Source organism: Falco peregrinus, chromosome 8 (assembly GCF_023634155.1).
Source record: "Falco peregrinus isolate bFalPer1 chromosome 8, bFalPer1.pri, whole genome shotgun sequence".
NCBI lineage: Eukaryota > Metazoa > Chordata > Aves > Falconiformes > Falconidae > Falco > Falco peregrinus.
Window position 1 is genome coordinate 16,706,894 of NC_073728.1, and position 23,495 is coordinate 16,730,388.

Here is a 23,495-nt window from a genome sequence, read left to right on the forward strand (position 1 = left end):
GTTCTTGGTTTAGCTGATTATGTCTGGATGGCAGAATTTTAATACTTGAAATGATACACCTTTCAGAGTAAAGTAGCTCGCTTGCTGAGACATGCAGACAAACCCTTATAGTATAGCTAATCTGTAAGACTCTTCTAACAGGAAGGGTTCAAGTTTAAATAATAACAGGTTGCAGTTTTTGGGAGGTGGTTCTTCACTGCTTCCTACATATGTTAGTTTGATCTATGAAACCTATTTCTAATTATTTTATGTTTTAAAGTCAATTATACAATTCTTTTTACAGATGAGGTTTAGATCTAGTTTACTTGTGCTTTTTACCACAGGAGACCCCTTTTTTTCCTTTGGACAGTCCTAGCTTCAGACCAAGTGACCTTGAGTAGGAAATAATGTTTCTAAAACTACTGTGAACAGGATGCAGTGGATGTAAGGTTAAATAAACCTGCAATAGTTCACACTTCTGTTTATGGCTGATGACATCTTTAACAAAACTCCAGCTCCTCCTGGGTGACATCAGTAGGGTATTGTAACCACAGTGATGATGTGACAAATAAATATAAGATCATAGATGATCCCAGAGCAAATCCAGGATTATTTTGTGTTTAATGGCCACTACTGTTATCATATACTATGGGAGTACAGTAACAGTTGTTATTGCAACTCCAGAGTAAGGTCAGACAGGTAGTCATGCCAGGATTATGACCTAATGATGTTCCATGTGGAGAAATCTTTCAGTGGGGTTACAGTTATGGTGCAGAAGGAGAATCTGGACATTAAAAGGTTACTACGGGAGTGAAATGGCTTAATTGTTAACTGTAAGTTTGAATGTCCTCTGTGGATTTGCTGTGCAATTTATATCATAAAAGAAATTAATCAGTTTGCGCTTTATTACAGTGGAGTTAAGAAGTTATTTCACAGAAATCTTATGACTGATGATTAAGAGACATTTGATATTTTCCTGAAGTCATATATTTTTGTTTAAGCTAATAGTTTAATTGAATAGATTTCTGTTTAAATATCAATAATTATTTTTAAGGATCCAGGATAATTTTTCCATAAACTGTGACTTTAAAAAAATAGTATTTTAAACACACATCCTTCATGGTCTTTTGGGAGCCATTAGAATTGCAGGTGGATAAGTACATGTTTCCTGATGTGTTCGGGAATCTGCTATAGAAACCTTCTGTAGCTAGTGTAGTACTGGATAGTTTGCAAAAGCTTTCATAATGGAAGTTTCCCTAAATTGTCTTGTGGGAGTGAACTTAACTCAATGAAATACAAGAAGTTTCAACATTTCTTACTGAAATCTATTTCTGAGAATCCTTTCTAAATACAGAATGGCAACTAACTACTGTTGGCATGCTTAATCCAGAGCAAGAAAACCCCTAATATGGAAAGCCCCCTAAGCATCCATGGCTCTGCAGTGACTCTTCTGGCAAAAGATCTCTGTATATACTACAGTAAATGCTTAAGAAATGTTTCCAAGGTCAAGACCAGCATAATACTTTAGGCAGCTCAAAGAGAAAGACTATCTCCGTATGCCATAAAGATCCTATCATGTACAGTAAATACAGATGCTATCATAGTACATGAAAGAGCTGGTTTTTGGTGGTGTTGGTTGAGGTTTTTTTAATGTGTATTCATTTTCCTTATGACTTTGGAAATTATTTCTGCAGTGAAAAAGTGTTCTCATACAAGAACTGTGAAGATTTAACCTCACTCCTTTTAATACTGTAGTTTTCTCACCGTGTAGGTGAAATGGTTTTACTGGGCACAAATCTTGCATTGAGATAACTGAATTTTCAGTCTAGTCAATTTTTCCCTCAAAAGGAAAAGAAGAAAATATCAAATTACCCAAATTTTCTATATATTTATATTTACCCATGTCTCACCTGCAGCCAGCACCAATTGTAGTTACTGTTAAAAATCAGGTCTTTCTTGAGAGCTATGTTATAACTTAGTAAGTACATACAAGTATCTTCCTACTTAGCAAAATTCATTTACAGTGGATCCATACTTTTACTTGAGTTGCCTTCCCAGTAGTGAAAAAAATGGGGTTGAGTATCTGTTCTAAATAATCCCTTCAATATCACCAAGCCTTTTCTTAAAAGTGGAATAGGTATTAATGTTTGAAGGTGGAAACTCAATAATAAAAATATATTTCTGGCTAATTTAATTTTTTTTTTATAAGTTCTGAATTCATGAAGAAGGAAACATTTAAAAATACTGGGAACAAAGTGTAACTTTTGGTATTTGCTGTCAGTAGTGCTTGGAAAAAACTAAAAAAATCATTCAGAAATACAACTGTGTAAAAAAAGCCAGTCTTATGAACCATATTGAACTGATTACTAAAGCACATAAATTTGGATAAAGTTTTGTAATTGCATCACAAACTGACTGCCAAATACTTAGAGATTCCTGCATTCCTTAGTATCAAAAGAACTGTATATACAAAGATGTATTTCAACAAAACTTGTCGATTGGGTATTCACTGGCTTTTTTAATGCTCATATACGTTACTGAGGACATTCCATATTTTTATTAAGAACAGTATCTTAAGCATGTTTGCTATAACTGGAGCCGGTGAAATTAATTCAAACAATAAACAAATCAGCTTTCTCAAAGAAAGCAGAGAGCTTCATAACTCTGACATTTAAAATTGGACTGAACAAAGCCATATAAAAAATGCTTTAGGGAACAAAACCTTCCCTGCCAACTGCATAGATTAGATGACATAATAGGTGTTTTAGTTTGCAGATTTCTATGATTTCTGTTAACATAAGAATCTCCACAGTTGTTAGTCTTATACTGAAGGTCATGTTTTTCTGCACTCTGCTTCCATCTTCAGCACTGGTGTGGTGGGTTTTATGACTTTGGTCTTCCTGGTCTTGACTGTGAATGGAAGCAAAAGGATCAGTATCACAAGAAAAGTTGTTCTTTTGGTGTCTCTGCCTTGGCAGGATCCAAGAAATCCTGGAACTATTTCAAGAAACCCATGGTCTTTTGAGATTTCAAAAGGGTATTGGATAATAACAAAGAATTTGTTCTTGCTATGTAACATCTTTGTTTTAAGGCTCTTAATGTGTTTAAAAATATTAATGCGTTTGCTTCAAAATACCTCTCTCTTCTGTTCTGTACATTTTCTGTGGTCTCATGCAATTTTGGATCAAGGGTTTTCCCTTAGAGCAGTAGTGACAGGAAAATTCAGCGCATGGTGCTGAAAGCAAGAGAAAGAACAAGGTTGAAAAACACTTGTTTTCTGACTCTTCGGGGAGCTCTGTTATTATCTTTTCTGTGGTATCTGCATGTGAGAGAAGCTCCTTGTACTGTTGCTGTTTTCCCAGTTATCTTTGTTCACTATATATATGAATGTTGTATTAACTGTAATTAACTAGTCTGGATCTCTCTGAAACTTTGAAAACTCCTTTACTAAGAAAATGACCCAGTCCAGTCCTTGGTCTCTTGCTTCTAGTCCCTTAAAATATGTATGGTTGATTCATTATTTTATTCTATACTAAAATCAACTCCAAAAACTAGCAGAATCTGGCAGAAACTGTTCCAGCGTGATTTTTACACCACTACAGAGCACATAGGTAATTATATACTGTATATACTGTATAGTATCTTGTAAATGTTTACAAAGACCTGGTTTCCAGGAAATGTTTATACTGCAGTAATTTGTGGAATAAGAATAATCCATATCAATAACTTTTGAGGTTTTCTTCACTTACATGCAGTGTAATAAAATATTAGAAACAGCATGTTCTGCGACTTCTAGACATTGTAAGTTTTTGGCAGAGACTCTTTGTCTCTTGAAAAAATATACTAACAAGTATTTTCTAGCAAAAAATCCCATCAGTGTAATGCCCTTACATGGCTTCTCTTTTCTTTCTTTTCCTTCTTTTTTTTTCTTCTCTCCTGGACACTCAAAATATTCAGGAGTTTTACAAAGTACAAGCCAATACATCCTAATACTATGCTAATGTATTTTTTCCCCTCTTTGTGAATTCTATCTTAATCACTTCATCCTGTGGCTTCAGTATAGTATGTACTGAACGGGTATATCTGTGTTTTGCATGGCTGTAACTGGTGTTAGCAACTTTTCAATTAGTGTCTGCAGAAAAGGTACCAAATCAGAGTAACATGAAGAAGCAGCAACTTTCTCAGTAAATAAGAAAAAAACTATTACCTGTGGACACCCTAGAAAGCAGTAGATTTTAGCTGCGTGGAAGCACATAAATAAAAGATGTTTCCTCCCTTCATTTGTAGTGGTCTTCAAATGGGTCCAAATTATTATTATCTTTATACTGGGTGTAGGGAGTAAGCAGATGTATGGGAAACTTTGCCAGATTTATGTTGAATTGTGCACTGGAATTACCATGCATGTACATTATATATCATTATTGCTAGTGATAGCTTAATTGTAAATTAATGTAGCATATTAATTTAATGAGTGACAATTTATTCCTGTGGTGTAGGAGGTAGGTGGGCAGGGAAGAGAAGATGCAGTCATCCTTTGCTTCTTGCTCTAAGAAAAGGCTGGAATATAAAAGCACAGCACCAGAAGACGACCCTGAAATCACGCTCTGTTTCTTGATTGCCCTTTGCCCTAATGGCAAAGTTTGCTGCAACTTCTGTTAAGCTACATATAAGTCATAGCCATGACCATCATGTTGATGCAGCTAAAGATTTTCTGCCCACGTGCTTGCTTCTGCCCCTTCCTGGGTGGCTTTAATGGCTATACTAATGGGTAAATACTCAATTTTAAGCTGTCAATAATTGTTTTTTTAAATGGCAGTACCTTAGAAAAGCTAACATATAAATTGGAAGGAGAAAGAGGTTGGTATAAACAACTAATAATAAAAAAAATTGGGCTTTGGGGGAGGATTGATAGGACAGGAACGTCTGTTCCTAGCCTGATAAGAAGCTACAAAAAAATAATTTGATTGAAGCAAGAAGTGAAGATATTCTTGAGGAGTATCCAGAACAGTATGAAGGGTGTAAAATTTTTTTAGAAATTCAGGCTAATATATTACACTGGTTTTGAGAACCATGACACTTCCAGAAGATGGTGGAAAGGAAGATAACACATAACGCAGTGCATCAAAAAATTTGGACAGTAGGTGGCATTTTGTAAACTTAAGAAAGCAGGAGAGACAGAACAGTAGATTAAGTAGGGAGAAAGCATGGAGACTCCGATTTTCAGACAGATGATACACATTTATTCAATAAGTAGATTGAAAGAAGGCAGAACCAAGTATGTTAGAAATGCAAAGGAAAAGGAGCAAATGTCTTACATGCGCTGTTGTAGCTTCAAACTGTTCAGATACATTTGAACAGCTGTCCAAATGTTAGTATTCAACCCTTTAATCATACTAGAAAAAGGTGAATAAATAAATTTTAGAAATTTCAGCAAGAAAAAAACCTGCTTGAAATTAAATGAATAGGTAATACATTATAGCACGGCATGCTCTATAATATAGGTAGCTTGGCAATAACCACACTGAGATAGGAAATTAGAAGAGCGTTTATAGCCATCCCAGTAATGGTAGTCTAGATTGCTATTGGAGTGATGAGGGGAATGCTGAGTGGTTTTGGGAACAGTCTTGTGAAAAGGACCATTTATTCTGGTACTTTCAACAGCTGAAAAGGGAAGCTTTTGATGGATAAGAACTATTGCATTTTTTGTATTTTGGTCTACTAAACTTCCGGACTTAGGAGAGTTCATTAGTGAGGGTTTGTTTATTTATTTAAGTGAAAAGCATTTTGGTTTATCTTGTTGTACATCCAGTTTTGTTCTGCCCTGGGTTATACTTTCTAGGGAACATACCATAGGAAAAACAATCTTGCCTACATATCTCAAGCTTTTTCTTACAACTTTCTCTTTGCTTTGTTCCTACATAATAAAGAACTGATTTAACACTAACTTTGATTGTAGACTTCTGAAGAGGAAGCATTAAGTGACAATTGATGTGCATTCAGTGATTAACATTTTCATCTCTAAGGATTAGTTTTAGTTGGAATTAATAATTTGCCCTGTTTGGAAGGACATTCTTAGCAGAGTCAGGTTATGCCTCAGCCAGGATCAAAAGGAGGCAGTTTTTCAGATAGTAGCAGAAGAGCAGCAGCAGATCAGGCATAGTTAGTTGCTTTTCAGAGGAGTTAAGAAGGGAAGACTTGAAGTTCTATTATCCCTGAAGAAATAGGAGTGATGAGCAGTGACTGTACAGCTGTCACCTAGCTTTGTAGTAATACTCCTTAAAGAGGAAAAAGCAGTGAAGAAGGTACAAGAGAAGGTTCAAAAGACGACTGATTTTTTTGCACATCCTAGGAAATAGAGCATAATAGGCATTAAAGAAATAGAATTCTGTTGAGATCTGAGGCTGAATTGATTTTTTCCCCTGGTGGAGAATTTTTTTTTCTCCTTTTTTTCTCTGAAAAACCAGAAATGAAAATATAATTCATTCTGGGGTGGAATTAACTTACTCTGGAGGCAAATAGAAGAAGTAAATTGTATGTGCAAGTATTTGGGGTCCTGGCATTGTGAAACATTGTATTGGAAATATGTTTCGTCAGACCTAATAGCCATAAACCCCTCCCTGTTATGCTGCATTCTTCATGTTTTTGAGACAAGGCCAGTGAGTGAAGAACACCGTAAATGAATACGGTGAAAAGCAAAGCACTGACCCACTGCACAGATTAGTAGTGATTTATGTTGTCAAATTGGTAGGAAAAGGAGCTGTAGCAAAAGGTAGAGTCACTGTTATTCCACAGACTTTGCAGTCTTCAGTGTGGTGTGAGAGATTTATTTTTGCTCCTCCCTTGCATTATCCTTTCCTGGAAAGTCATAGGTTTCAATCACCTGGTAAGAATATTCATTTCTCTTTCCCAAAGCATTAGTTCCTATAGTGCCCAGACTACACAGCACCTGTCTTGTCTCAGGTTAGCATGATTCGTATCCATGTAAGAAAGCACGTGATGAAAACTGTGGCTTATCCAGTGCAGTGGCTCCATTAAGAAAACTTAAGGAGTTAGCAAAGGCAATATGCCCTGTTTTGCCTGTTTAAGTGATGGGTAGGTTTTACATGTTGTAAAGGCAGTTTTTCATGTCTCTGTGGTGGTGGTAAGAGTGCATTGGCTATTCACCCGGCTGGCGTCGGGGACCGGGATGAAAGCAGGTCTCTTGCCTCCGTATCTGGGTGTGGAAATTAGTGGAGGCGGGAGCGGAGGCCAACTCCTGCTAGAAGCAGTGGCAAAGAGAGGAAGAGAACTTCCTTTGTGTGGTTTTTAAACAGCTGTTTCTATAAAACCAGGCTGAATATCTTCCAGCATAATCCTGACTAGATCACAGGGATCTTGTGACCATCAGTTTAAAAACCAACTAGGATGACTTTCTGGCTTTCCAGTTTGCCTGTGTGCACATAAATGCGCTTGAAGCAAAAGAAATCCTGATTCACCCATGTAGCAGAACCATGTATGCTGGGGTTGGTAACAGTGTTGAGAGGCTCATTAGCATGTGTTCATTAATCTGCTTGGACATTACCTTCACTAAATAGGGGAATGAGAACAGGGTATATCAGGAAGACATGATGTTTAAAATAATGCTTTCATTTTTTCCCTGACATAGATCTAATATTTCAGTGTATTCTGTGTTTATAATATTTTGGCTTGCCCTTAAGGACCTGTCAGATAATGTAATTAAAACTTGATTTCCAGACCAGGAGAGAACAGTGAAGAAGAATCCAAACCAATATTCTGTTTATTACTGGCTATTACAGGAATCTTGACTTCTGAAACGTTTACATTTCCATTGAGCAAGGTTACACTTGCAAGCTTTCATTTTAATTCTTCAAAATTTCTCTTCTTATGTACATGAAAAAGGCAGATAATAGAAAAAATGACAAACTGTCTACCCATCTAAGAATGACAACTATATTGGTTTACTTTTTCAATGAATCTGAAGGTGAAAACAGGATCTGGCAGGGAATTAAAAATCATTTATATTTTAGATATTTCTGACTTTTTGACATGACTATGATGCCTATGAGGCAATAATGAAAAAATCATGAAGAAAATCATCACAGCCAAAAGAGAGACTGGGGAACAGTTTACATAAAGCTTTGGAACTGTTATCCCTAAGTATTTTCTGAATTGTGCTCTCAAGAATGATTTTAAAGTTGTTTTAAAAATGTGAGCTGTGATGACCTTTATAGACAACAGTATAGGCTGCATTGGCATAAACCTGTGGGTTTCTGAGCTCAGCTGCTAGTGTGCAAAAATGGACTTACTGGTATGTTCTCTGATAAGAACCTAGTTGGCCATTGCAACACTACCTTTAAAATGATACCACTTGCTTTAATGTTCTTTTCTGGCAATCTGGTTTTATTCAGAGTTTGGAAACCTGAAATTCACGAGGAAAAAGGGGAGAATACAAAGGACTTGAAAGCTTCATGCATAATACAGGATCATCTAGAAATACTAACTTGGCTAATACAAGCAGTTCAGTTATGTCAGCCTTAATTAATATCTTAACTTGTATGCATAAACTTGTATGTAGCCTTAAATAAAACTCTCTGTTTTCATTTATATATTGTGACCTCAGTGTAAAATTAGCTTGCCCAATGTGGAACTAACAGGAAAAATGTAGATTTTCTTCTGGTATCAAGCAGAACTCATTTGCAGCTTCCCTATGTCTCCACAAGGCATTATGTTGTGGAGACATAAAATTTTTAACAAGAAGCATGCATGACAGTGTAGAAAAAGAAATATTTTCCATTACTTCATCTTTTAAGTTTTGAAATCAAGACTATAATACTAGGAGACGTAAGGCAGGAATATTGGATGGTTACAAAAAGAGCAAGCAAAGAAATTGCAAATCATTGAAATATGATTTATTGACCAAATATTTGTAAAAATTATACCCATGGTGAACTTGTGTGATAGGTGCTTTCTGTTTATGCGTATTAATAGATCATTGTACTATTATGAAGAATTCTACCCTCAATTTTAGTCTTGAAGAATACATCCAACACTGTCTATTACTTTTTGTACTATGTTACCATCTAGTAGGCTCAGTCCAGATTCAGACCCTTTTATGCTAGCTAAGTGGTGTACTGATACTGTCATTGCACTTCGATGATAGATTCATAAAAAGTTTAAAATATTAGTAATCTCATCAAAAAAAGAGGATAAATCAGGGGTATGGCTGTAGATGGATGTTAGGTGGGTTAAGAAGAAGGAAAGCCAAGCATGTAGTTGATGCTGGAGGTGGAGATCGGCTCATAGTTCAGAGTGGAGGAGGAGTCAGACCTCACTTTTTAAATGGGGATCACTGCATACTAGTAGTGGGAGGGGAAGAGACTGGGTTTTGGAAAAGGTTTCTTCAGCACTGTGTGTGCCCATCGCTGCTCTGAAAGCTGCCGAGGCACCCCACAAGCTCACGCTGAGGGAGGGCTTGCAATGACTGCACAGTGACTTCTGGCAGTGTCAAACCAGGTTTTGAGTGTTGCTGTTTCCACTCCAAGGTCTCTCCCTGCTGTTCCAAATGTCTTTTCTTCCTCTATACCTTTTTTCCAAGCCAACTCCTTTTGTTTCAGAAGTCTCTTCATAATTCCCCAGTTAATGTTTAATGTGGCTGATGGTCATCTTGCTCTTTAATGTAAACAGTTTTGGGAAAGCACCCTTTCCGAGAGTTTTGTGTATCCCTTCCACACATACTATTTACACTCATGCTCTTATTTTAACAGCTGATGTTATCTGGCCCTTTTGCCATAGGTGGACTCTGCAGACCCCCCCGGAGATGCAGATGAAGAGTCAGAATTTTAAACATAGTATGTCAGCACCAGAACTGAACTTGATGATTGAGTTGAATATGTTAAATATATATAAAAGTCAGTGGCTTTAGTGGCAGGGGAACACTGAGATGCTGAGTAGGAGTTTGTGGAATTGAGAAAGGGAGGAGGATGAGAAACTTTACAGAGATTATGTGAAGTAGGAAGAAGAGAGAAGAATGGATAACAGCAAGATTAAAAGAGGAAGAGGATGAGTAACAATATTATGAGTAATGTGGAAATATAAAGATAAGCAGGTGGTGAGCTGACAAAGAAATTAATGAGAATATGGTCATTTGCAGGTTTTCATGCTTGCTTATCCTTTAATACACCAAACCATAAATTGTGTTAATTACTCTATGTTACCTATAGGTAGACTACAGACAGTGACACTGGTGAAATACATTAAATATTTAATATTGGCCCGTGGTCTGTCTGGGACACTGCTGGTATGCTGTTTTGTACTATTCCCAGGCAAACTTTTCGAAGGTTAATGATGAATTCAAGAGATATTACATTACAGGATCAGATGTCGAGTCATTTCCCAACTGGCATGAGTGAGCTTTGTAACATTTTTCGTTGTTAAAAATGTCTGACTCCTTAAGTGATCTGAAAAATCCACTCAGGAAACACATCCTGGTGGGGTTGGGGTTTTTTCAGTTTGCAAAAATTAAGTAAAGCAATTTCCTGATCACCAGAAATGTTGACATACAGCTTTCCTCTGGGTCTGCATCTAGTATTTGAAACATTGCCCAACATCAAAAAATAAAGTCTGCATCTGAAATCAAGTCAGATGTAGCACTTAGGGACATGATTTAGGGGGACTTGGCAGTGTTAGGTTTGCAGTTGGACTCGATGATCTTAAAGGTCTTTTCCAACATAAATGGTTCTATGATTCAGTTTGTCGGTACTACCATTCTGTTTGTTGGACCTCAAAGGTTTTTAGTCGGTGTTCGGACCTTAAAGAATGCTGCTCTTGCCATGTTGTGGTGGTTGTTTTAGACTTTATAGGTAAACATTTGTACTTTTTGAGGAAATTAGTTTGGTTTCCTGGTGGCCGCAGCTGAGAAGCGTTTTGTGTTGTGTTGACCTTTCTTAAATTATGAAACCCCTAATTTTAGAAAACCCAGTTTTCAAGCACCAGAGTAACAGGTCCTGTTAACCTCTCGTTTGAACACTAATCATGTGCTTTTTTGCGGCTTTGGATAGGCACAGATTGGAACTTTTTTTAATGTAAAACAGGTAAAATGCATCGTTGTAAAACTAATGTATTGCAGTAACCTTCTCTGTTGATAATGAACAATTACAAGGAATTGTTTCAACGTTATTGTGCACCAAATTAATAGCTTCCTTAATGTTGGAGAAAGGATTTTAGTGCTGTAACATGCTGCATTAAAATGAAAATTAAATTGATATTGTACCTGAATAACTGGGGTGTTGTTTCTAAATAATTAACAGTATTTTCTTGTTGTTTTGGAGAAAAAAAAAAAAAAACAACCAAAAAACCAAAACAAATTACCAAGTCCCTGTAAAAATGCCTATGGATTTTAAAACAATTTTCAGCAAGACTGATCTAGCCAGAATGATTGTCCCTTCAGGGCCCAAATTAAAATGTACTACCAGGTCTCCCCTTTTACATTCCATCCCCTTGGAATGTGAAAAACAGCTTTAATGACTCTATTACCTGATGTAAAACCAGATTACATAAAGGTTTTCTTAGGAACCCCGAAGTCGGTATCTTGGTGCAGGCTGAGCTTCGTTCTCCTACTGAATGCTTCCACAACCTGCCAGCTTCTTTGCATATTCTCTGTATCTGTGCACTACAATGAGATACACTGTAAAAACATGCCCAATTTGAAAAGTTTGTTTCCTCAGTGTATGGAGGAATGCTTTGTCGTTAGCTTCTTAGTAATAATTTTCCCATGTGTACCTCTAGCTTTTAGCTTTGCTTGAGAAAACTAATCTAGTTCTTCTATATTGCCCTTCAGGTGGTGTTTTTTAAATTTCTAGGGTTTATTATTGTTTTCTTTTTCAGTCTGTGGTACATCTTCAGCTTTCTTCAAACTGTGATTTCTCCATACAGGCAGATTATTCCAGCAACAAAGTATTTAGGGCTTAGTTGATGGAAGAATGGTATGTCTTATTGTATACACAGCTTTATTTTATATCGCCTCACCAAGACTTGCTTTTTTACGTTATCATTAATTCTTACTCATGTTACCATTCACAGTGTAGTTTCCAGATAAGTTTCTACATTGTTGCTGCCTCATCAATTGTCTCCATCTCCTTTCTATAACAATGTTCGTCTGTCTATATTAAATTTTATTTCATGTAATGAGGACCATTTCTCCAAATGAAATATTTACCCAAGCTCCTAGGTACTTGCAACTTTACCCACTCTGGTGACTTTCACAAGCTCTTGTCACTGAGCTTTATTTCTTTATCTAAGAGAATATGCAATAGATCTGAGCTGGTATCTTGTGATACCCAGCCTGAAATGTGCTCCTTCCTCAGCAATGAAACATTGCTAATTATTTATTCAACCAGAAATATCCTCATCTTAGGTAATTTCATCAAAGTTGTATTTCCTTACTTTCTTTATGAGAATGTCTCATTAGGACAGGAGGAAAGACTTTATTAAAGTCAATATATTACATAATTACTTCCTCCTTACATGCTAGACCAGTTAGTCTAGCAAAGAAGAAAAGTAAAGAAGTTTGACATTATTTGCTTTGGGAAATTAATTTTGGCTGTATTTTACTACTTCTTTAACATGTATGCTCTTATAAATGGAATCATTAACTCTGACATTTTTTTCTTTCTGTGAATCTGTGAAATGGACAGATGTATTTCCCAGGTTGTTCTTTACCTCCTCAAAGATAGGTACTACGTGCCTTTCCTCAGCCCTCTAATACACCCTCCCTATTTGTTTTTGAAGGTGTAATGGCTGAGAACAAGATTCAGGTAGTTCCTTAAGTATGTAATAGTGAATTTCATTAGGCCTATATGAATCCTTGTTAGTTTAATTAATTTTATGCCTCAGCCTTTCTGATTTCATTCCCATTCATACTGAATTTCTTCTGATCCTTAATTTTTCCTATAACTGTGACCTCCAAATATTTAATAATTTTAAGCAAAACTTCTTTGCATTTCCCTATCATAGCATATTTCTATTATTGTGCATAAAACCGAAATAATGACCTATCATCCCTCTCCTTCTGTAAATATCTCTGCTTTTTGAAGCAATTAGTTGCTCCCAACTCCTTCCTATATACTTTGTGTTATCTGCCATATTATTTTATGAAAAAAACCTCAGGGCTCTCGTCTCATTATCTTTGTGTGCTTTTGGCAATTTCTATTCTTCCTTATCTTTGTAATTTTCTGTATATTTGCTTCATTATTTGGTCCCTGTGGTAGTCATTTAATAAAGGTACTTCTTCCCAAAGGCTCTATATATTTCCAGTCTTTTTACTTGCCACTATTTGGCTACATACTTATTTCTGATACTTATTTATCTCTTTTGGGCCTTTAGCTTCAGCTGGAAGTAAGAGTTAGAACGCTTGCTGTGCTACTGATTGCTTCACTGCTCTGGGAATTGTGTCTGGCGTCACCAAGGATGAGCAGCAGCAAGCAGAGAACTGATCGCGTACCTCAGGCAGAACGTTTTTTGACCACTATCTTGCACTGACTTCTAGCAGAAGAGAGAAGTGCGAGTTCTCTCACCAGCAGGAATCACTTCACTTAATAGGAGATTTGGGATCTTGGTGGCTAGAAGATTTGCAGTGAGGGTAGAACACTGTCTGAAATGTAAGCAGTGGCCAGTCTTACACAGCTGCTGATGTAACTGCAGTCTTCACTAGTCAGCTAATTCCCTCAATCCATGTACTACGTTCATCTTGTTGAAGTCCATTATTCCAGGAATTTTCACACTCAAACCATGACCTCCTGCTCCTTTCCTGAACTATGGAAGGACTTCCTTGGCAGACATATCCCAGACTGAGTGGTGCTTCTGCCCAGCTTTCTTTGGCAGGAATACAGCCTAGTTATTAGCACCAGGGTGGATGTCCCCAGTGTCAAGAATATTTTGTGGGCCAAGACTTAGCAGATGCAGACTGAATAGGAGATAGTGGTGTTGACATCGTTTTGCTTTCCACTCACTTCCCCTCTGTAACATCTGAACTAGCAATAGAAAAGCCTGACTCTGAGACTATTATCAATAGGTGAACTTAGCAGGCTAATTCAGTTTGTCTCCCAGGGTCATCAGAGTACTTTTACACAGCCAGATTAGTGTGACATCAAGATCCATAGTAATGCCTAACCATACCTTACAGCACACATTACAAACTAGTATGTGTTAAAACTCATCTACCAAGTGGAGAAACTAAATCAGGGCTGCAGGACTGAGTATAAGCAACAAAGTAGAACCAGGGCTCTAGTCAAAAGTCTGGGAAGACTACATGGTCATTACTGTGTTTTAGCTGTTAGGAATTGGGTCCTAGTAGCAGCAGCTTCTCCTTCATTCTGTTGCAGTCAAAGAAATGAGTTTAAATAATTGCTAAAGGAGGTTGAAATTATTCTGTTTGACTTGGCACTGAAAGAACTGCTCACATGGGCAATAAAGCCATGAGTTACCACCTCTCATTTAAAGAAAAAGTGTGACTCAAACTCAATTTAGCATGGACTAACACACCAAATACAAATGTATATCTCTTGTGCTGGTAAATAAGCTGTGAAAAAATTCAGGAATGAAAACAAAATTAATTAACTACGCTGAAGACTCTCCAGAAGAAATGTCCAGTGTAGTTTTTCTTACGAAATTAAGTGAAATTGAAAACAGTAGACAAACAGCATGGATTACATACGTTAAAAAATCTTCATGTTTAAATGTTTAAAAGTGCAACTGCTGTTCTACAAGTGTTCATTTAAAATAAGATTTGCTGGGTTTTTTCATATGTAAAACTCTCCTTAATTTGTATAGTGAATATTCACAGAATAAAGAGTGACTGGACAAACTGTATTGCTGTTACCACTGTCTCAAGATGTTGTATAGATCCTGAACAGATCCATTAATGTGGTATTCTTTAGGCTGCAGCGCAGATGTTTAAAACTTCCATGTAAAACTGCCTTCTGAAATTGCCAAGTATGCAATTATAGAAACTTGCAGACTAGTTTGGTAAAGGGATTGACTTTATTATATCCGTATTTTTTCCTGATTATCCTTTGATGGTGTTTCTTTACTAAGTAAAGATGTGATTCTGTGAACAATTCTGCCCATGGGTAGTCATCATAAGTCTAATGAAGTCAATGAAAGTGCACGTAAGAAAACACTGTACTTGACAGCTAGGGTTTCACAGTATCGGTCCGTAGAAGGTAAATAAACAATCTGCCCAACACTGATTTGGATTGAACACAGAGTTATTTTTAATTCCATTCTCCTACTAAGGAAAAGTAAAACATTAAGACTTCTGTAGTAGATGGAGTGATGATCAAATTACATTTGCATAAAAGGGATTATATTTGTGAGATGTTAGACTGTAAAGAAAGTGTCAGCATCCTGGACATAATTGTAAATTCTTTTTAAGGGAATATAGTCGACAGTTTGAGTAAATATGGTATATAAAAATGTTGTTGATTCAGTTTGCAAGATATTTCTTTAGTGCAAATATTTTAATTTTAAAGCTCTATCATGTAACTGCAGAAGCTTTAGTCCAACTGCTCATACAGATGCTACATATCTCAAGATTGGTGCTGCTCTGTGTGAAGACCAATTGAGAAATAGTCTGTACACTGTTGTTAATGTTATCTTCGTCATTTACATGCTGCAGTACTTCAATATCAGATATATATTGCAGAGGGAAACTGAATATTACAGTTCCACAGCACGCAGGAGATTTGAAAAATGTAAAATGGCTTTAGAGATTGTCCATGTTACCTGTGCAAGGCTACATGTGTATACAGATCTTTATGTGTTTAAGAGCTAAAAAAATAATAATAATTAGATTTATGATATGTATTCACTCAAAATGAAACAAATATGACTTAGTTCAAATTATTTCACCTGATACAAAAATAGCTAATCACTGGATTGGAAGGTATTCTGGGCTTGGCCTCAAAGAGTCTTTTTACATTTTGTCGCTTAAATATCTACTAGGACAGAAACCAATTCCAGTTTATGGCTCCCATGCTAATGTCTCAATCACCAAGTTAAATAACCATTTTCAAACTTAGCTCAGTGACTATTTCAGTACTCAGTAAAGGAGTGACTGAAGATCTACTTTGTGATTGTCTTACGGCATGACAATTAGGACATTTCCGTAAGGTATTGGAGACCTGTTCCATAAATCAGATAGAGGGTAGATTTGAACAATTGCAAACTGGAATGATCAGGTGTGGATTAAACTGCATTGATTGTCCTCAGTATTTTATGAAATCTTCTATCATTTCAATTATGTGAGTCTTTTTATCAGATCTTAGTAATTGAGATCGCAATTAAACAATTTATTAATTAAAAGCAAATGCATGCTTATCAATGAATAATTCCAATTTAATTTATTACCCAGCCTTCTAACGCTATGTGACAGTCAACAGAGATTTGTTAGACACAGTGTTACTGGACTCCCTTACGTAGTTTCTTGGTGCCTATCTTGGTACCCTCCAAAGGATCTAGGTTTATTGAAATACTCGTCTGATTTGCATGGCAACAGAGACTTTCCACTCCAAACCATATGGATCCCGTCTCTCTGTAGCTCCCTGCACCAGACATTTTTAATTTCCTGCTTACAGGGATCCTTCTGTCTGGGCCTCAGCTCTCCAAGTGTTACCTCTTTTTGGTCACCATGGGGTGTCTCAAAACTCCATAAGGTTTCACCACAGAAACCATGAAAGATATATTTATTCCTCCTATTGCTCAGTCTGTTACTGATCTGGTTCACTTGGAAAAGGATTTTCGGGAGGAGGAATAGCAGATGCCAGTATATTTGTCAGCACCAGCTGAGCCAGCCATCCTTTAATCATACTCTTTTATCCCAGATGATTACAAATCCTTCCAAAATCTTATGAGAAAACTTGCTTGACATCTATGTGGAAGCAGTCCAGGAAGATGCTTACAGTGTTGGATGTATTGCACACAGCTGTGCCTGGACGGATAGCTTTACCCATTAGAACTGGTGGACATGTCGAAATTCCTTTGGCAAGCAACAGATTCTTTACCACCAATCTCCAAGAAAGCAGATTGTCATTAGTGTGGGCCTTCATGTGAGCGGTTCTTTACTTGTCCTCTGCTGGACTTTCTGGTGGTAGAAGCAGTGAGCAAAAAGTCTGAATAAGAGTAGTTTTAATCTCTTCCATATGTAAAAGTCCAGCTGTAATTGTTTTATATACTCCAGCATAGGATTCCCAGACCCTCTTTGCAGACTAATTTCATTAGGACCTGAGGGAGTTTTAAGTCCTTTATTAATGATGCTCAGCTTGTAAACAGAACATCACTGAAGGCGCTTTGTGCTGATTCAGTAGATTCTCACATCCGTTGCAACACGTGTAAGGCATTCTTCAGCATTTGAGACAGTTCTTTGAGAACTGCAGTTTTTACTGAAAAAAACTTAGGAAGCTTTACAATTTACCTTAAAGGTTCCAGTGTAATAGTACAGATATCGGAAGTCAGATCTTCATCCTCAAGAGGCAATTGGGAACATCATGTCAGAAGTATTTTCGTGCGGTTCTGCATCTGTTCTTGTGTGAGGGATGCTTCAGTCATTGTGACTCTTCTCTAGATTCATGGAGCAGGCTTATTCCATTGGTGTGGAAGTACCAAGCACCTACTCAGCTTAGTAACATAAGTACCAATTCCTATGGAATGCATTCCGTTATGTTGCTTGCCAGATATTAACTATATCAATGCTACAGTTCCGTATGCAAAGCTTCTGGCAAAGTGATAAACAGCTCTTACAAGGACTACCAAATACATAACAATTTTATTAAAAACCAGAATGTTCCAGGATTACCAAACATGGACTTTTACCAGACAGATACAAATTGAATCAAGAAATACCATGTGTGCAACATCAAATCCAAACAGGGACATGTTTTGTTTGACATGGGGTTTTTTTGCAAATATGCAAACAATGTTTTATGGTAAGTAAAACTTTTTTTGGTCCCAAACCTCTGTCTGACAGCATGAAACAGGTTGTTGCAGCTTCACAAATCTAGATTTAATTTTTTGTAGCTCTAGCTAGGTACACATGCTGTCAAATGTAGAGAGAGTGATTTATGGGGTTTTTTTGTTTATTTCTAATTTTTTGAATGTTCAGAATATAAATTAAGGCTAGACAGAACTGTGACTGTCTTTTCTCTAAAGTGATCATTAAACATGACTACTGTCTTACAGTTTCAGCAACAAGAGTTTTGCTTCTTGGAATCTTATAACAGAGGTCCATTTTATTTAATTTAAAATTTGTCAGTGAAGTTTTGATATTTAAGGCCTGCAGTTTAAAGTGTTCCTAATTTGAGTAGAAACTGTGACAAAATTATAGATGTAGCAATATAAAGTTACCTTTTAGGATAAAAAAAGGTATAAATCTGAAAGAATAAAAGTTAAAAGCTATTGGTAGAAATCAATTAATCAGTCTTCAAAATGTGCACTTTGTGTAAAACACACTTACTACCTTCTAGTGGTTCTTTCCATTTTTTACTTTGAGAATATTTGACTTGTTTCAGACATTTGGTACCAATGTTCCTACTGAGCTGCAGTCATGGTTAGTGTAGTACTTTGGAAGGTGCAAACAGAAAATGTTCCTTAAGGATCTTTGAACATGTTTTCTTAAAATTGTTTGTAGAACAATGAATTTCAAGATGCTGAAAAATGTTTCAGGATCAGATACTGGCATCAGATACAAGATGTGAGGAAGCAGATACAAGAGAGCTAACAGGCTTTTGGAATAAAAGCTGGGAGGCATAGGAAATGTGAGGTTTTAAAATTTTTCTTTAGTGTTGACAGATCTGGAGGCAATTGAAGGAGTATTCACAACAATATTATTTGTGGATATTTGATTATAGACATGTGGATAGACATGTAGAACACAAACAAGGTATAGGAGTGATGTCCTGTTGACCATGAGTGAAGATAATGAACCTAAAGAAAATTAAATGTGGAACAGTAAATACGTTCATATGAAAAAGTTATTTGCTAAGGCCTCATTTTACCACCAAGACCTCTAGGATTACCTCAGTTAGAGTCATACTTACCTCAGTTAGAGTCATACTTTTAGAATAGCAGAAGAAGCTGATGGGATTTCTGTGAGGACCATCTGACTGTTGAATTTATTTCACATTTCCCTCCAAAATAAGCATCTACTGCCTACCCCTCAGCAACTCCTACAAAACTTTGTGTCCCTGGCGGTAAGTAACAGTGGTAAAGCAGCTTTATGAAGAAACTGCAGAGACCTTTAGAACATCTTCAGGACTTGAAATGTATATACATATATGTGTTATTGAGAATAATAGATTATTCTTATCACTCTGTTTTATTTTAAAATGTGTCAAGTTATACATAAAATAAGTAAACTTACTCTGGAGTTACATACAGAGTTGGTTAGAAACATGCATAGTCTTTATTTTCAGAGATTTTTTTCTTTTGAATACTTGTCAACACAAAGAAATATCCTCCCTTTTTATTGACCTTTTGGGGAGCAGCATCTCAAAAAACTTTTTTGTTATTTAAGCTGGAGTCATAATATGGAAACGTTTGACAGTATCTGACCTTGGACAAAGTGTTTTTTTGATCGGGCAAGTGAATAAGTAGATGTATCAAAAATAGTTTCTTACATTTAATGTATTATAAGTTTATTTTTTCCTGGATTGTTTCTTATCCATAAGTTTTAAGTGCTCCATAGATACAATTAAGTTGCTTTTTTCTTTTCTCAGTATTTACGGAACTTTATGGAAAGTACAGTGATTTCTGGCTGTGATAAACTGTGATGGAAGTGAACAGGAAAACCCTTGGCTCATTTAAGGGGCATACAGGCTACTGTCTCCATTCTGCTTTAGAGATGAGTGCTTCATCTTCTAATCAAAATATTTCACAATAAAAATTTAATAAGCTGGAGAGCATTTTGAAAACCAAACTGTTCATGTGAATATGAGCTGGAATAGCACAGGAAAACATGTTGTGAGGAAATGGTGTTTAAAGGGAAATGAAAAATATCATAAAACAGATTTATATCCTGTGAATGCCATTTCTTGAATGGGAGGTCATAGCCTCCTAAGACAGTGATGCCCCATCTACAGCCTTAATAAGAGCCAGATACTGTGGCTGTACTCTGTTCAGTGATAATGCAGTATTTTTAGCATGTGCTGTATTAGGTAGCTGCAGGAGGAGATAGGGGAGAGTAGGCATTTCAGAAAGAGAATGAACTTTTACGTGCAGAAAGGTCTCTGGGCAGTAATACAGTTCAAGTGGAAAAGAAAGAGGAATATACAAATGTAGCAGAAGTAATGGAAATTGCAAAATGCAATCGGGTGAAAGTTGCTTAACGCTTTTGGTTATAGACCTGTTTCCTTCATTTATAAACCTACACTGAAATTTGCCGTGCTCGGTGCCTTTCCCTGGCTGATCTGGGGCTGAGGCAGGGGGGTGGTGGTGTGTGTGTGTGTGTTTTAGTTTTGTTTTGTTGGGTTTTTTTTAACTCGTTTGAAGGTTTTAGCCAAGATGGTAGAGCCATTTCTGAAGCTACACAAAAAATACTGTATTCCACTTGAACAAAATCATATTGATTTTTGTTTAGAGCCATTCTTGGCTTCACTGACACTGGAAATGTGACAGAAAGGTAATTTTGTCATCTGCATTGTACCTTTTACTGACTTCATGAAGTTTTATCTCAAATTGATAGTAGTAACCTTCTACTACATTTGAGTTTTAGTAGACAGAGTTTTAGCTTGCTGGGATTGTTAAGCACAGTCCCCAGGGGGTTCTGTCCAACTTAGAGAGGGGCTCTATCTCCACAGCTCCTTTGTGCCAACAGGGTTGGGTTTGAAATTACAAAGCAGCTATGCTAGGGGACTTTCCAAGATAGTCACATTGTTCTCCAGAGTGCTTTTGTTAGCAATTTTGCTGTGAGATTCCTGGTTCCTGCAGACCTGAAGCTCAGGGCAAAAATTCAAGATTCTCAAAATGATTAAAGCTACAACTGCTCTACAAGGCTGAGTAAGAATCTGCTCAGTAAAGCAGATCAAAAACCCTCATACATCCAGGGTTTTATTTACATTCATGGGGGGGGGGGGGGGGAAGGAAAAACTTTTTTTTTTTTCAGACCAGCACAATTTCAGCATATATTCAGATTGCTTTCTTCCTGACAGCTCCATGTACAATACAGTGCAGTAAGTCCAGAACGCAGAATGTTTAGATGTTGGCCCATTTCTGGGGAGTGATTTTTCTTTTTTGATCTCCTACAGTTGAAGTCCTGCGATGCATAGCTTTTGTAAAGCAGTAGTTACCTAGTTACTTTCTCTGCAGAAGCAAACTTCTCTCCTTTTTTATTTTCTCTTTTAAAAACTTTGTCGAAATAGAACAAAGTGAAACATAAACCAGTGCTATTAAATATTTCCACAATCTATTGTGGTCATGCCAAAAAGGGTATTACAAAATTTGCTGTTAAAGAGAAACAAATGAACAACATTACATTTGTCTAGGGACTTCTACTAAACAATAAAAATAACATGCATTCTCAGGGAGTATATGAATCAGAACAGTACGGTGAAGTACTTGATTCTGCCTTTAGTATTTTTTTTTAGTTATGCTTCTCTCTGCATTAGTTCATAAAGCTCTGTCTTCTGTATCTTGATAGTTACTGCAAAGAAAACGTCTAAAATCTAGTTTATTATGTGAATGCACTACCATCAGCAAGGAAACAAGAGTGCATAAACAGTGTTATTGCTTTTCCAAGTCACTTACTATCCTACCCCCCCTTCACTTGGTAATTTTTGGTATGATGTGACCATCTAAGTTTTCTCAGATGAGAAGGTTTATAGCATGTAGGGAGCAAAAAGCTCATGGGAAAATTCCTTTTGTAACCTTTTCTCTGTTATTTTTCTTGACTGTAAGTTCTCTATTCTCATCTGTGTAAAATGTGTCTGCCATAGTACAACTGTTAATTATTTAGTTTCTGTCTTGATATGAAAGTAGAGTAGAATTATTCATAAAATTACTTCAGTACAGTTTCTGACTGATGAAAAAAGGGAACTTTGATTTCTTTTTAAAAATATCTAATAATAAAAAAGGGATATGAACTTAAGACCTTTTACGCGTGGAATCTGGGAATTCATTTCTGTCTGACACAAAACTGGTGATCAGCCTACAGTTTGTTTACATCATGTTACTTTTCTGATTAAAAAAAAAAAAAGATTTAATTTTCCTTCCTCCCAATAAAGTAATCTTAAACCACATTCTATAAAAAGGGTTTGATAGACTGATGTATATCATACTGTGAAACTGTGTATTTTAAAAAGAAATCACAAACATTTTGAAACCTGGGCTGTATTTTGGGATTCTGATATATTCTGAAAAAGGAGGGCAAAACATTCATTTTGTGAATTCAAAATAGCACTTTAGTAGAATTATAATTTAATTTAAAGCTGCTGATTGCTCAGATCCCTTTCAAGGGATACTAGAAAAATAGTGAATCAACAGTTGTGGAGCGTCAGCTGTCCATTATCTCTAAGTGGTATCTGTCTGGGTAAGGTTGTGACCTAAAAATTAAATATCCTGAATAAGTGCCTGAAACTCTATTCTTTGCTTCCTATTCTGTGTTAAACATGGATGTTCATGTTCAGTGGTCAATTTTTGAGGTCTTCGCTGCAGGCATTGATCATGTCCCCAGATACGCTTTTAGAAATAATATAAGGGCTATCATTCACTACTTTATGAACAAAATTATAAGAAACAATGTAAAAAGTAGATATTTTCTGACTTAAAATATTTTCTGAAGAGTGGCATTCTTCTGCCTGTGTTGTTTTTATGTTTAATATTTGTTCATAAAAAGGTGAAAGACTGCAAATAGTTCATATAATATTACCTAGTTGATTGTAGTGCTATGCAGCCCTCTTCAAAGAAATGTGGGCAAGAACTGTTTGATCATTAGTGCATGCACAGGTAAGAAAACAGTTGCAGGGGAAACAACTAAGTAATGATTTTCCATGCTGGGCCCGTCAGCAGTTTTAAAATTTTTCCAAGACAGAGGAGAAAAGTTCAAAATAGATAAAAAAGCAGATTTACTTGTAGATTTGCTACCACTTAAAAACACCTTCTCCTCATGCCGCTTGATTGGGATAGTGCATATACTGAAATAGACTTCATATGGGAAAATCCGTACAAGCTGCTTCTGCTACTTCTTACCTAATTCATATTACCTTGGTTGCTGAAAGTGTCCCTTTGATCACATTGATTTTTATCAGCTTTCTGTTTATATTTTAAGTTCTTGTTGGTCTGTTTAATTGAACTTTTGTACACTCTGTTAATATTGGTTTTCTTCCTTACAGTTTAGCTATTTACCAGCTTCTCTTTTGCCACAGCTTTGTCAATCTACTGTATTTCTCAGCGTTGCCTTTTTTTTTCCAGACAGAAGTGGCTTAATAGCTAGTCTAAGCTACAGCATGCACAGCAACAGTCCTGCATGCGAG

General features: G+C 36.4%; 1 protein-coding gene across 8 annotated transcripts in view; it reads left to right on the forward strand.

Moving 5' to 3' along the window:
• PDE1A (phosphodiesterase 1A) overlaps positions 1-23,495 on the forward strand; it is a 249,081-nt gene that overhangs the window by 107,435 nt on the left and 118,151 nt on the right. The window lies entirely within an intron of this gene.